The sequence below is a fragment of the Oncorhynchus gorbuscha genome, unplaced genomic scaffold (genome assembly GCF_021184085.1).
Source record: "Oncorhynchus gorbuscha isolate QuinsamMale2020 ecotype Even-year unplaced genomic scaffold, OgorEven_v1.0 Un_scaffold_756, whole genome shotgun sequence".
Taxonomy (NCBI): Eukaryota; Metazoa; Chordata; class Actinopteri; order Salmoniformes; family Salmonidae; genus Oncorhynchus; species Oncorhynchus gorbuscha.
In genome coordinates, this window is record NW_025745796.1 from 60,001 (window position 1) to 74,883 (window position 14,883).

At 46.5% G+C, this 14,883-nt stretch overlaps 1 pseudogene; it reads left to right on the top strand.

The window, feature by feature from the left end:
* LOC124020062 overlaps positions 1-14,883 on the top strand; it is a 35,661-nt pseudogene that overhangs the window by 4,443 nt on the left and 16,335 nt on the right.

The following is a 14,883-nucleotide window of genomic DNA, read 5'->3' on the forward strand; positions in this document are numbered from 1 at the left end:
GTAAAGCTGTTGTCCCTGGTCAGTCAGTCAGCACCAACCAGGAAGTGGTTTAATAGGGACTAAATAGACACGAAATGCCACTGGCATTAAACAAAGCATGTGTGTCTATGTATGCTAATGATTCAACCATGTACACATCACAACCACAGCTAATGAAGTCACTGAAACCCTTAAAGAGTTGCAGTCTGTTTTGGAATGAGTGGCCAGTAATAAACTGGTCCTGAACATCTCTAAAACTAAGAACATTGTATTTGGTACAAATCATTCCCTAAGTTCTGGACCTCAGCTGAATGTGGTAATGAATGGCTGTTGAACAAGGAGACTAAATGATGTCATGTTTTGTGTGGACCCAGTAAGAGGAGCTGCTTCTTTCTCAACAGCTAACAGGGATCCTAATAAAATACTAAGATACTACTACAAGAGACTTGGTGTGTGTGTGTGTGTGTGTGTGTGTGTGTGTGTGTGTGTGTGTGTGTGTGTGTGTGTGTGTGTGTGTGTGTGTGTGTGTGTGTGTGTGTGTGTGTGTGTGTGTGTGTGTGTGTGTGTGTGTGTGTAACAGCTAACGGGGATCCTAATAAAATACCAAAATACTACAACAAGAGACTTGGTGTGTGTGTGGTGTGTGTGTGTGTGTGTGTGTGTGTGCGCAACAGCTAATGGGGATCCTAATAAAATACCAAAATACTACAACAAGAGACTTGGTGTGTGTGTGTGTGTGTGTGTGTGTGTGTGTGTGTGTGTGTGTGTGTGTGTGTGTGTGTGTGTGTGTGTGTGTGTGTGTGTGTGTGTGTGTGTGTGTGTGTGTGTGTGTGTGTGTGTGTGTGTTCGTGTGCAACAGTGGAGAGAGAGAGAGCGGAAGAGACAAACACCATTGGGGGGGGGGGGGGCTACTAACCCAGGGCAGACGGGTTTCCTCACAGTGGAACAGGAGGGGAAAGATGCTGACGAAAGTTAAGTGTTATTGCTCAATTAGCTTCCCCAGCAACGCTGCATCACCCTCTGGGCACTGAAAATGTGCATCACAAATGTCTCCCTATTCCCTATATAGTGCACTACTTTTGGCTAAAACCCCTATTCCCTATATAGTACACTACTTTTGGCAAAAACCCTATTCCCTATATAGTGCACTACTTTTGGCTAAAACCCCTATTCCCTATATAGTGCACTACTTTTGGCTAAAACCCCTATTCCCTGAGCCCTTATTCTCTAGACCAGGGGTACTCAACTCTTACCCTACGAGGTCCGGAGCCTGCTGGTTTTCTGTTTTACCTGATAATGAATTGCACACACCTGGTTTCCCAGGACTAAATCAGTCCCTGATTAGAGGGGACAATGAGAACACGCAGTGGAACTGGCTTCGAGGTCCGACGTTGAGTTTGAGGGCTCTAGACCCTATTTAGTGCACAGCTTAGCCCCTGGAACAAAAGTAGGAGCAGCCATTTTGAACACAACTTTCCAGTGTGTTATTTTAATGTTAGTGGAGCTTTGAGAAGAACAATGAACAACCACTAGGTACAGTGGGGAAGATGGACATCCACTAGGTACATATCACAACACTGGGGAAGATAGACATCCACTAGGTACATATCACAACACTGGGGTAGATAGACATCCACTAGGTACATATCACAACACTGGGGAAGATAGACATCCACTAGGTACATATCACAACACTGGGGAAGATAGACATCCACTAGGTACATATCACAGCACTGGGGAAGATAGACATCCACTAGTTACACTGGGGAAGATAGACATCCACTAGGTACAGTGGGGAAGATAGACATCCACTAGGTACATATCACAGCACTGGGGAAGATAGACATCCACTAGGTACACTGGGGAAGATAGACATCCACTAGGTACATATCACAGCACTGGGGAAGATAGACATCCACTAGGTACATATCACAGCACTGGAGAAGATAGACATCGACTAGGTACATATCACAGCACTGGGGAAGATAGACATCCACTAGGTACATATCACAGCACTGGGGAAGATAGACATCCACTAGGTACACTGGGGAAGATAGACATCCACTAGGTACATATCACAGCACTGGGGAAGATAGACATCCACTAGGTACAGTGGGGAAGATAGACATCCACTAGGTACATATCACAGCACTGGAGAAGATAGACATCCACTAGGTACATATCACAGCACTGGGGAAGATAGACATCCACTAGGTACAGTGGGGAAGATAGACATCCACTAGGTACATATCACAGCACTGGGGAAGATAGACATCCACTAGGTACAGTGGGGAAGATAGACATCCACTAGGTACATATCACAGCACTGGGGAAGATAGACATCCACTAGGTACATATCACAGCACTGGGGAAGATAGACATCCACTAGGTACATATCACAGCACTGGGGAAGATAGACATCCACTAGGTACATATCACAGCACTGGGGAAGATAGACATCCACTAGGTACACTGGGGAAGATAGACATCCACTAGGTACACTGGGGAAGATAGACATCCACTAGGTACATATCACAGCACTGGGGAAGATAGACATCCACTAGGTACATATCACAGCACTGGGGAAGATAGACATCCACTAGGTACACTGGGGAAGATAGACATCCACTAGGTACAGTGGGGAAGATAGACATCCACTAGGTACATATCACAGCACTGGGGAAGATAGACATCCACTAGGTACACTGGGGAAGATAGACATCCACTAGGTACATATCACAGCACTGGGGAAGATAGACATCCACTAGGTACATATCACAGCACTGGGGAAGATAGACATCCACTAGGTACATATCACAGCACTGGGGAAGATAGACATCCACTAGGTACAGCACTGGGGAAGATAGACATCCACTAGGTACACTGGGGAAGATAGACATCCACTAGGTACACTGGGGAAGATAGACATCCACTAGGTACATATCACAGCACTGGAGAAGATAGACATCCACTAGGTACATATCACAGCACTGGGGAAGATAGACATCCACTAGGTACAGTGGGGAAGATAGACATCCACTAGGTACATATCACAGCACTGGGGAAGATAGACATCCACTAGGTACAGTGGGGAAGATAGACATCCACTAGGTACATATCACAGCACTGGGGAAGATAGACATCCACTAGGTACATATCACAGCACTGGGGAAGATAGACATCCACTAGGTACATATCACAGCACTGGGGAAGATAGACATCCACTAGGTACATATCACAGCACTGGGGAAGATAGACATCCACTAGGTACACTGGGGAAGATAGACATCCACTAGGTACACTGGGGAAGATAGACATCCACTAGGTACATATCACAGCACTGGGGAAGATAGACATCCACTAGGTACATATCACAGCACTGGGGAAGATAGACATCCACTAGGTACATATCACAGCACTGGGGAAGATAGACATCCACTAGGTACATATCACAGCACTGGGGAAGATAGACATCCACTAGGTACAGTGGTGAAGATAGACATCCACTAGGTACACTGGGGAAGATAGACATCCACTAGGTACAGTGGGGAAGATAGACATCCACTAGGTACAGTGGGGAAGATAGACATCTACTAGGTACAGTGGTGAAGATAGACATCAACTAGGTACATATCACAGCACTGGGGAAGATAGACATCCACTAGGTACACTGGGGAAGATAGACATCCACTAGGTACACTGGGGAAGATAGACATCCACTAGGTACATATCACAACACTGGGGAAGATATCCACAGGCACTGGGGAAGATAGACATCCACTAGGTACATATCACAGCACTGGGGAAGATAGACATCCACTAGGTACATATCACAACACTGGGGAAGATAGACATCCACTAGGTACAGTGGTGAAGATAGACATCCACTAGGTACAGTGGTGAAGATAGACATCCACTAGGTACATATCACAGCACTGGGGAAGATAGACATCCACTAGGTACACTGGGGAAGATAGACATCCACTAGGTACATATCACAGCACTGGGGAAGATAGACATCCACTAGGTACAGTGGTGAAGATAGACTTCCACTAGGTACATATCACAGCACTGGGGAAGATAGACATCCACTAGGTACAGTGGGGAAGATAGACATCCACTAGGTACACTGGGGAAGATAGACATCCACTAGGTACATATCACAGCACTGGGGAAGATAGACATCCACTAGGTACATATCACAGCACTGGGGAAGATAGACATCCACTAGGTACATATCACAGCACTGGGGAAGATAGACATCCACTAGGTACATATCACAGCACTGGGGAAGATAGACATCCACTAGGTACAGTGGTGAAGATAGACATCCACTAGGTACACTGGGGAAGATAGACATCCACTAGGTACAGTGGGGAAGATAGACATCCACTAGGTACAGTGGTGAAGATAGACATCAACTAGGTACATATCACAGCACTGGGGAAGATAGACATCCACTAGGTACAGTGGTGAAGATATACATCAACTAGGTACATATCACAGCACTGGGGAAGATATACATCCACTAGGTACACTGGGGAAGATAGACATCCACTAGGTACATATCACAGCACTGGGGAAGATAGACATCCACTAGGTACATATCACAACACTGGGGAAGATAGACATCCACTAGGTACACTGGGGAAGATAGACATCCACTAGGTACATATCACAGCACTGGGGAAGATAGACATCCACTAGGTACAGTGGTGAAGATAGACATCCACTAGGTACATATCACAGCACTGGGGAAGATAGACATCCACTAGGTACATATCACAACACTGGGGAAGATAGACATCCACTAGGTACACTGGGGAAGATAGACATCCACTAGGTACATATCACAGCACTGGGGAAGATAGACATCCACTAGGTACAGTGGTGAAGATAGACATCCACTAGGTACATATCACAGCACTGGGGAAGATAGACATCCACTAGGTACAGTGGGGAAGATAGACATCCACTAGGTACAGTGGGGAAGATAGACATCCACTAGGTACACTGGGGAAGATAGACATCCACTAGGTACAGTGGGGAAGATAGACATCCACTAGGTACATATCACAGCACTGGGGAAGATAGACATCCACTAGGTACATATCACAGCACTGGGGAAGATAGACATCAACTATGTACACTGGGGAAGATAGACATCAACTAGGTACATATCACAGCACTGGGGAAGATAGACATCCACTAGGTACATATCACAGCACTGGGGAAGATAGACATCCACTAGGTACATATCACAGCACTGGGGAAGATAGACATCAACTAGGTACATATCACAGCACTGGGGAAGATAGACATCCACTAGGTACATATCACAGCACTGGGGAAGATAGACATCCACTAGGTACATATCACAGCACTGGGGAAGATAGACATCCACTAGGTACACTGGGGAAGATAGACATCAACTAGGTACATATCACAGCACTGGGGAAGATAGACATCCACTAGGTACACTGGGGAAGATAGACATCAACTAGGTACATATCACAGCACTGGGGAAGATAGACATCCACTAGGTACATATCACAGCACTGGGGAAGATAGACATCAACTAGGTACATATCACAGCACTGGGGAAGATAGACATCCACTAGGTACATATCACAGCACTGGGGAAGATAGACATCAACTAGGTACATATCACAGCACTGGGGAAGATAGACATCCACTAGGTACACTGGGGAAGATAGACATCCACTAGGTACACTGGGGAAGATAGACATCCACTAGGTACATATCACAGCACTGGGGAAGATAGACATCCACTAGGTACACTGGGGAAGATAGACATCCACTAGGTACATATCACAGCACTGGGGAAGATAGACATCCACTAGGTACATATCACAGCACTGGGGAAGATAGACATCCACTAGGTACACTGGGGAAGATAGACATCAACTAGGTACACTGGGGAAGATAGACATCAACTAGGTACATATCACAGCACTGGGGAAGATAGACATCCACTAGGTACACTGGGGAAGATAGACATCCACTAGGTACACTGGGGAAGATAGACATCAACTAGGTACATATCACAGCACTGGGGAAGATAGACATCCACTAGGTACACTGGGGAAGATAGACATCCACTAGGTACATATCACAGCACTGGGGAAGATAGACATCCACTAGGTACATATCACAGCACTGGGGAAGATAGGGAGCACTGGGGAAGATAGACATCAACTAGGTACATATCACAGCACTGGGGAAGATAGACATCCACTAGGTACACTGGGGAAGATAGACATCAACTAGGTACATATCACAGCACTGGGGAAGATAGACATCCACTAGGTACATATCACAGCACTGGGGAAGATAGACATCAACTAGGTACATATCACAGCACTGGGGAAGATAGACATCCACTAGGTACATATCACAGCACTGGGGAAGATAGACATCAACTAGGTACATATCACAGCACTGGGGAAGATAGACATCCACTAGGTACACTGGGGAAGATAGACATCCACTAGGTACACTGGGGAAGATAGACATCCACTAGGTACATATCACAGCACTGGGGAAGATAGACATCCACTAGGTACACTGGGGAAGATAGACATCCACTAGGTACATATCACAGCACTGGGGAAGATAGACATCCACTAGGTACATATCACAGCACTGGGGAAGATAGACATCCACTAGGTACACTGGGGAAGATAGACATCAACTAGGTACACTGGGGAAGATAGACATCAACTAGGTACATATCACAGCACTGGGGAAGATAGACATCCACTAGGTACACTGGGGAAGATAGACATCCACTAGGTACACTGGGGAAGATAGACATCAACTAGGTACATATCACAGCACTGGGGAAGATAGACATCCACTAGGTACACTGGGGAAGATAGACATCCACTAGGTACATATCACAGCACTGGGGAAGATAGACATCCACTAGGTACATATCACAGCACTGGGGAAGATAGACATCCACTAGGTACACTGGGGAAGATAGACATCCACTAGGTACATATCACAGCACTGGGGAAGATAGACATCCACTAGGTACATATCACAGCACTGGGGAAGATAGACATCCACTAGGTACAGTGGGGAAGATAGACATCCACTAGGTACAGTGGGGAAGATAGACATCCACTAGGTACATATCACAGCACTGGGGAAGATAGACATCCACTAGGTACAGTGGGGAAGATAGACATCCACTAGGTACAGTGGGGAAGATAGACATCCACTAGGTACAGTGGGGAAGATAGACATCCACTAGGCACATATCACAGCACTGGGGAAGATAGACATCCACTAGGTACATATCACAACACTGGGGAAGATAGACATCCACTAGGTACATATCACAGCACTGGGGAAGATAGACATCCACTAGGTACACTGGGGAAGATAGACATCAACTAGGTACATATCACAGCACTGGGGAAGATAGACATCCACTAGGTACACTGGGGAAGATAGACATCCACTAGGTACATATCACAGCACTGGGGAAGATAGACATCCACTAGGTACATATCACAGCACTGGGGAAGATAGACATCCACTAGGTACACTGGGGAAGATAGACATCCACTAGGTACATATCACAGCACTGGGGAAGATAGACATCCACTAGGTACAGTGGGGAAGATAGACATCCACTAGGTACATATCACAGCACTGGGGAAGATAGACATCCACTAGGTACAGTGGGGAAGATAGACATCCACTAGGTACAGTGGGGAAGATAGACATCCACTAGGCACATATCATAGCACTGGGGAAGATAGACATCCACTAGGTACATATCACAACACTGGGGAAGATAGACATCCACTAGGTACATATCACAGCACTGGGGAAGATAGACATCCACTAGGTACAGTGGGGAAGATAGACATCCACTAGTTACACTGGGGAAGATAGACATCCACTAGGTACAGTGGGGAAGATAGACATCTACTAGGTACATATCACATCACTGGTGAAGATGGACATCCACTAGGTACATATCACATCACTGGTGAAGATAGACATCCACTAGGTACAGTGGGGAAGATAGACATCCACTAGGTACATATCACAGCACTGGGGAAGGAAAGGTGTAAATGTGAAGTTAATTTCCTCCTGGAAACCAGTTAGTTCCAGTATTAAGTCCACAGGGGTGATTTATTATGGAAATCATATCAGACAACATTGAGTTCATGTATATTATACTGTACAATTCTCCTTTATGTGGTTAGTAATTGTGTTTTGTGTGTGTGTGTCTGTCCCTCTCTGTATCTGTGTGTGTGTGTTTCTGTGTCCGTCTCTGTGTGTCTATGCCTCTCTGTATCTGTGTGTGTGTGTGTGTCTGTCCCTCTCTGTATCTCTGTGTGTGTGTCTATGCCTCTCTGTATCTGTGTGTGTCTATGCCTCTCTGTATCTGTGTGTGTGTGTTTCTGTGTCCGTCTCTGTGTGTTTATGTCCATGTCTCTTCATAAGTGGATGACGGCAGGCCGAGGGGTGGTCCATGCAGAGATGCCCGTGTTTGAGGAGCCCGTCCAGGGCCTGCGGCTGTGGGTCAACCTGAGGAGGGAGGACAAGATGGTGGAGCCCCAGTACCAGGAGCTGAAGGACAGCCAGGTCCCCAAGCCCAGCAGGGAGGGAGTGACTGTGGCCGTCATCTCTGGACAGGCCCTGGGGGTACAGGTGAGGAGCACCATACTAACCATAACCCTGGGGGTACAGGCCAGGAGCACCATACTAACCATAACCCTGGGTGTACAGGTGAAGAGCACCATACTAACCATAACCCTGGGGGTACAGGTGAGGAGCACCATACTAACCATAACCCTGGGGGTACAGGCCAGGAGCACCATACTAACCATAACCCTGGGGGTACAGGTCAGGAGCACCATACTAACTATAACCCAGGGGGTACAGGTGAGGAGCACCATACTAACCATAACCCTGGGGGTACAGGTGAGGAGCACCATGCTAACCATAACCCGGGTGGTGGTAGTGGGTGTGGCCAGTTGTGCGGTTTTAGAGGCCCTCTTCTTGGCCGCAGAGACAAACTGCTGCTGTTTTAAAGCAAATTTCCTGCAATTCTATACATTTTGCCACGGGGCAGAGAGAACATTGCACTATTTTTTTTAAAGCTAATTTCATGACCTTCAAAAAAAATGTGCCATAGGGCTGAGAGAAGATTTTAAAGCTAAATGTCCTTCAATTCTACACATTTTGCCGTGGCTTATGCCTTGTTCTTATGCTGAATCTGAATGACTATAACAAAATCAATGGGGGCCCCATGACATGATATTTTCTACATTTTGGATTCTCCCCGACTGTTTATTATTTATTTTGGGGGATTGTTAGTTCTCAAAGGTAATCATTAATATATATATATTGCTCTATTATATTTTCTACATATTTTATCTGGGTTTTAGTTATTTAAGTTTATACAAGTTCTTATGGATGTTTGTTCTGACTTCCACGTGACATCACCCAGTGTTTCCCCTATACGCGCTTAGCAGCGGTGCACCACGGGATGGTAAAATTATTTCTTATTTTTATATATACGTTGTTCGGTGGCGTCCACGAATTAGCAACGGCAGCGCGCCGCTGCTAAACGCATTTAGGAGAAGCACTGATTGATGTCACGTGGAAGTCATAACAAACAGCCATAAGAACATGTATAAACTTAAACGACTAAAAATAGATGTATATATTTCTCACCCTACAATGTAACGCATTTGTAATCACAGGTCCAAAACCACAGTGGATGAAAAAGGGGGGGGGGAGTTTATCATCGCCATCATTGTCATCATCATTGTTCCTTTGTCACTGTATTATACAGAATGAATACTTAATGTCGGCTGTTGATATGATGTGCTGGGGTCTTGCCCATATCAAAGCCAGAAAACTTTATACAATACAATGACTGAGATGTTGAAAGCCTCAGGCCTAGATATGCCTCGGCAGAAATCCCAACCAACCACAAGACATTCAGCTTCATCATGTGACGTTTGCAGCCAATTACATCTTCACGAGTATTCATCTTCTTCCCCCTCCTTCTCCTCTCCTTATTTTCTCTGTGTCTGTCTGCTGAGTTAGACGAGACAGGAAATGAGTTGCAGGTTTCTGGGGAAGTGGGTTTGTCATGTTTCAGATGTAAATTTGACCAGGGCCGGTTTGGTTTGGGGTTACTCTAGGGCAGGAGAGGAGACTGACAAGAGTTTCTAATGACGTCCATAAGGTTTGTCATTTTACACATGAAAATGTGTTGAAGCTGGGAAACGGGTTGCCTCTGGTTACTACAGGGCAGGGGGAGACACTACAGACAGGCAGAGAGGCTAACGATGGCCAACAGGGTAATGGACAGGTAACTGTCAAAATAAAGGAAACACCAAAATAAAGTGTTTTAATCTGTCATTGAGCACCACGAGCTGCCAGAACAGCTTCAATGCACCGTGGCGTAGATTCTACCAGCTGAGGGATAAAACACCATTTTTCCACTAGAAATTCCATCATTTTGTGTTTTGTTGATGGTGGTGGAAAACGCTTTCTCAGGCATTGGTCCAGAATCTCCAGTAAGTGTTCAATTGGGTTGAGGTCTGGTGACTGAGACACAACACACATTATACAGAACCCTAAGCATGATGGGATGTTAATTCCTTAACTCAGGAACCACACCTTTGTGGAAGCACCTGCTTTCAATATATTTTGTATTCCTCATTTGTGTTTCCTTCATTTTGGCAGTTATCTGTATGTAAATGTATTGGGGCAGGGTTGGGCTGGGCGTGGGACTGAGCTGGGGCTCGGGCTGGGTGGGACTGGGCTGGGCGTGGGACTGAGCTGGGGCTCGGGCTGGGTGGGACTGGGCTGGGGGTGGGACTGAGCTGGGACTCGGGCTGGGTGGGACTGGGCTGGGCGTGGGACTGAGCTGGGGCTCGGGCTGGGTGGGACTGGGCTGGGGGTGGGACTGAGCTGGGACTCGGGCTGGGTGGGACTGGGCTGGGGGTGGGACTGAGCTGGGACTCGGGCTGGGTGGGACTGGGCTGGGCGTGGGACTGAGCTGGGGCTCGGGCTGGGTGGGACTGGGCTGGGCGTGGGACTGAGCTGGGACTCGGGCTGGGTGGGATAGCTGCACAGCTAAATTTGATTGGTAAAACACACTGTGGTTGTTCAATTTCACACTTTTTAAGTGTTTATATGAGAACCACCAGAAAGTGTTGAATTTACTCTTTTCAAAGTATTTCCCTTTTAACACTGATACTTTCCAACACCAGTGGCATTAAAATGTTACACTAACTCAGTGTTATGGTGTTCACTGATACTTTGAGTGGTAGAGGTAACCCCAACAGATCAGGGTGCTAGGTGTTAAAAGAGGGAGAGGTAACCCCAACAGATCAGGGTGCTAAGTGTTAAAAGAGGGAGAGGTAACACCAACAGATCAGGGTGCTAGGTGTTAAAAGAGGGAGAGGTAACACCAACAGATCAGGGTGCTAGGTGTTAAAAGAGGGAGAGGTAATACCAACAGATCAGGGTGCTAGGTGTTAAAAGAGGGAGAGGTAACACCAACAGATCAGGGTGCTAGGTGTTAAAAGAGGGAGAGGTAACACCAACAGATCAGGGTGCTAGGTGTTAAAAGAGGGAGAGGTAACACCAACAGATCAGGGTGCTAGGTGTTAAAAGAGGGAGAGGGAGAGGTAATACCAACAGATCAGGGTGCTAGGTGTTAAAAGAGGGAGAGGTAACACCAACAGATCAGGGTGCTAGGTGTTAAAAGAGGGAGAGGTAACACCAACAGATCAGGGTGCTAGGTGTTAAAAGAGGGAGAGGTAGAGGTAATACCAACAGATCAGGGTGCTAGGTGTTAAAAGAGGGAGAGGGAGAGGTAATACCAACAGATCAGGGTGCTAGGTGTTAAAAGAGGGAGAGGTAACACCAACAGATCAGGGTGCTAGGTGTTAAAAGAGGGAGAGGTAACACCAACAGATCAGGGTGCTAGGTGTTAAAAGAGGGAGAGGTAACACCAACAGATCGGGGTGCTAGGTGTTAAAAGAGGGAGAGGTAACACCAACAGATCAGGGTGCTAGGTGTTAAAAGAGGGAGAGGTAACACCAACAGATCAGGGTGCTAGGTGTTAAAAGAGGGAGAGGTAACACCAACAGATCAGGGTGCTAGGTGTTAAAAGAGGGAGAGGTAATACCAACAGATCAGGGTGCTAGGTGTTAAAAGAGGGAGAGGTAACACCAACAGATCAGGGTGCTAGGTGTTAAAAGAGGGAGAGGTAATACCAACAGATCAGGGTGCTAGGTGTTAAAAGAGGGAGAGGTAATACCAACAGATCAGGGTGCTAGGTGTTAAAAGAGGGAGAGGTAACACCAACAGATCAGGGTGCTAGGTGTTAAAAGAGGTAGAGGTAAAGGTAACACCAACAGATCAGGGTGCTAGGTGTTAAAAGAGGGAGAGGTAACCCCAACAGATCAGGGTGCTAGGTGTTAAAAGAGGGAGAGGTAACCCCAACAGATCAGGGTGCTAGGTGTTAAAAGAGGGAGAGGTAAAGGTAATACCAACAGATCAGGGTGCTAGGTGTTAAAAGAGGGAGAGGTAATACCAACAGATCAGGGTGCTAGGTGTTAAAAGAGGGAGAGGTAACACCAACAGATCAGGGTGCTAGGTGTTAAAAGAGGGAGAGGTAATACCAACAGATCAGGGTGCTAGGTGTTAAAAGAGGGAGAGGTAACACCAACAGATCAGGGTGCTAGGTGTTAAAAGAGGGAGAGGTAACACCAACAGATCAGGGTGCTAGGTGTTAAAAGAGGGAGAGGTAATACCAACAGATCAGGGTGCTAGGTGTTAAAAGAGGGAGAGGTAATACCAACAGATCAGGGTGCTAGGTGTTAAAAGAGGGAGAGGTAACACCAACAGATCAGGGAGCTAGGTGTTAAAAGAGGGAGAGGTAACACCAACAGATCAGGGTGCTAGGTGTTAAAAGAGGGAGAGGTAACACCAACAGATCAGGGTGCTAGGTGTTAAAAGAGGGAGAGGTAACACCAACAGATCAGGGTGCTAGGTGTTAAAAGAGGGAGAGGTAACACCAACAGATCAGGGTGCTAGGTGTTAAAAGAGGGAGAGGTAACACCAACAGATCAGGGTGCTAGGTGTTAAAAGAGGGAGAGGGAGAGGTAACACCAACAGATCAGGGTGCTAGGTGTTAAAAGAGGGAGAGGTAACACCAACAGATCAGGGTGCTAGGTGTTAAAAGAGGGAGAGGTAACACCAACAGATCAGGGTGCTAGGTGTTAAAAGAGGGAGAGGTAATACCAACAGATCAGGGTGCTAGGTGTTAAAAGAGGGAGAGGTAGAGGTAACACCAACAGATCAGGGTGCTAGGTGTTAAAAGAGGGAGAGGTAACACCAACAGATCAGGGTGCTAGGTGTTAAAAGAGGTAGAGGTAAAGGTAACACCAACAGATCAGGGTGCTAGGTGTTAAAAGAGGGAGAGGTAACCCCAACAGATCAGGGTGCTAGGTGTTAAAAGAGGGAGAGGTAACCCCAACAGATCAGGGTGCTAGGTGTTAAAAGAGGGAGAGGTAAAGGTAATACCAACAGATCAGGGTGCTAGGTGTTAAAAGAGGGAGAGGTAATACCAACAGATCAGGGTGCTAGGTGTTAAAAGAGGGAGAGGTAACACCAACAGATCAGGGTGCTAGGTGTTAAAAGAGGGAGAGGTAATACCAACAGATCAGGGTGCTAGGTGTTAAAAGAGGGAGAGGTAACACCAACAGATCAGGGTGCTAGGTGTTAAAAGAGGGAGAGGTAACACCAACAGATCAGGGTGCTAGGTGTTAAAAGAGGGAGAGGTAATACCAACAGATCAGGGTGCTAGGTGTTAAAAGAGGGAGAGGTAATACCAACAGATCAGGGTGCTAGGTGTTAAAAGAGGGAGAGGTAACACCAACAGATCAGGGTGCTAGGTGTTAAAAGAGGGAGAGGTAACACCAACAGATCAGGGTGCTAGGTGTTAAAAGAGGGAGAGGTAACACCAACAGATCAGGGTGCTAGGTGTTAAAAGAGGGAGAGGTAACACCAACAGATCAGGGTGCTAGGTGTTAAAAGAGGGAGAGGTAACACCAACAGATCAGGGTGCTAGGTGTTAAAAGAGGGAGAGGGAGAGGTAACACCAACAGATCAGGGTGCTAGGTGTTAAAAGAGGGAGAGGTAACACCAACAGATCAGGGTGCTAGGTGTTAAAAGAGGGAGAGGTAACACCAACAGATCAGGGTGCTAGGTGTTAAAAGAGGGAGAGGTAACACCAACAGATCAGGGTGCTAGGTGTTAAAAGAGGGAGAGGTAGAGGTAACACCAACAGATCAGGGTGCTAGGTGTTAAAAGAGGGAGAGGTAACCCCAACAGATCAGGGTGCTAGGTGTTAAAAGAGGGAGAGGTAACCCCAACAGATCAGGGTGCTAGGTGTTAAAAGAGGGAGAGGTAAAGGTAATACCAACAGATCAGGGTGCTAGGTGTTAAAAGAGGGAGAGGTAATACCAACAGATCAGGGTGCTAGGTGTTAAAAGAGGGAGAGGTAACACCAACAGATCAGGGTGCTAGGTGTTAAAAGAGGGAGAGGTAATACCAACAGATCAGGGTGCTAGGTGTTAAAAGAGGGAGAGGTAACACCAACAGATCAGGGTGCTAGGTGTTAAAAGAGGGAGAGGTAACACCAACAGATCAGGGTGCTAGGTGTTAAAAGAGGGAGAGGTAATACCAACAGATCAGGGTGCTAGGTGTTAAAAGAGGGAGAGGTAATACCAACAGATCAGGGTGCTAGGTGTTAAAAGAGGGAGAGGTAACACCAACAGATCAGGGTGCTAGGTGTTAAAAGAGGGAGAGGTAACACCAACAGAT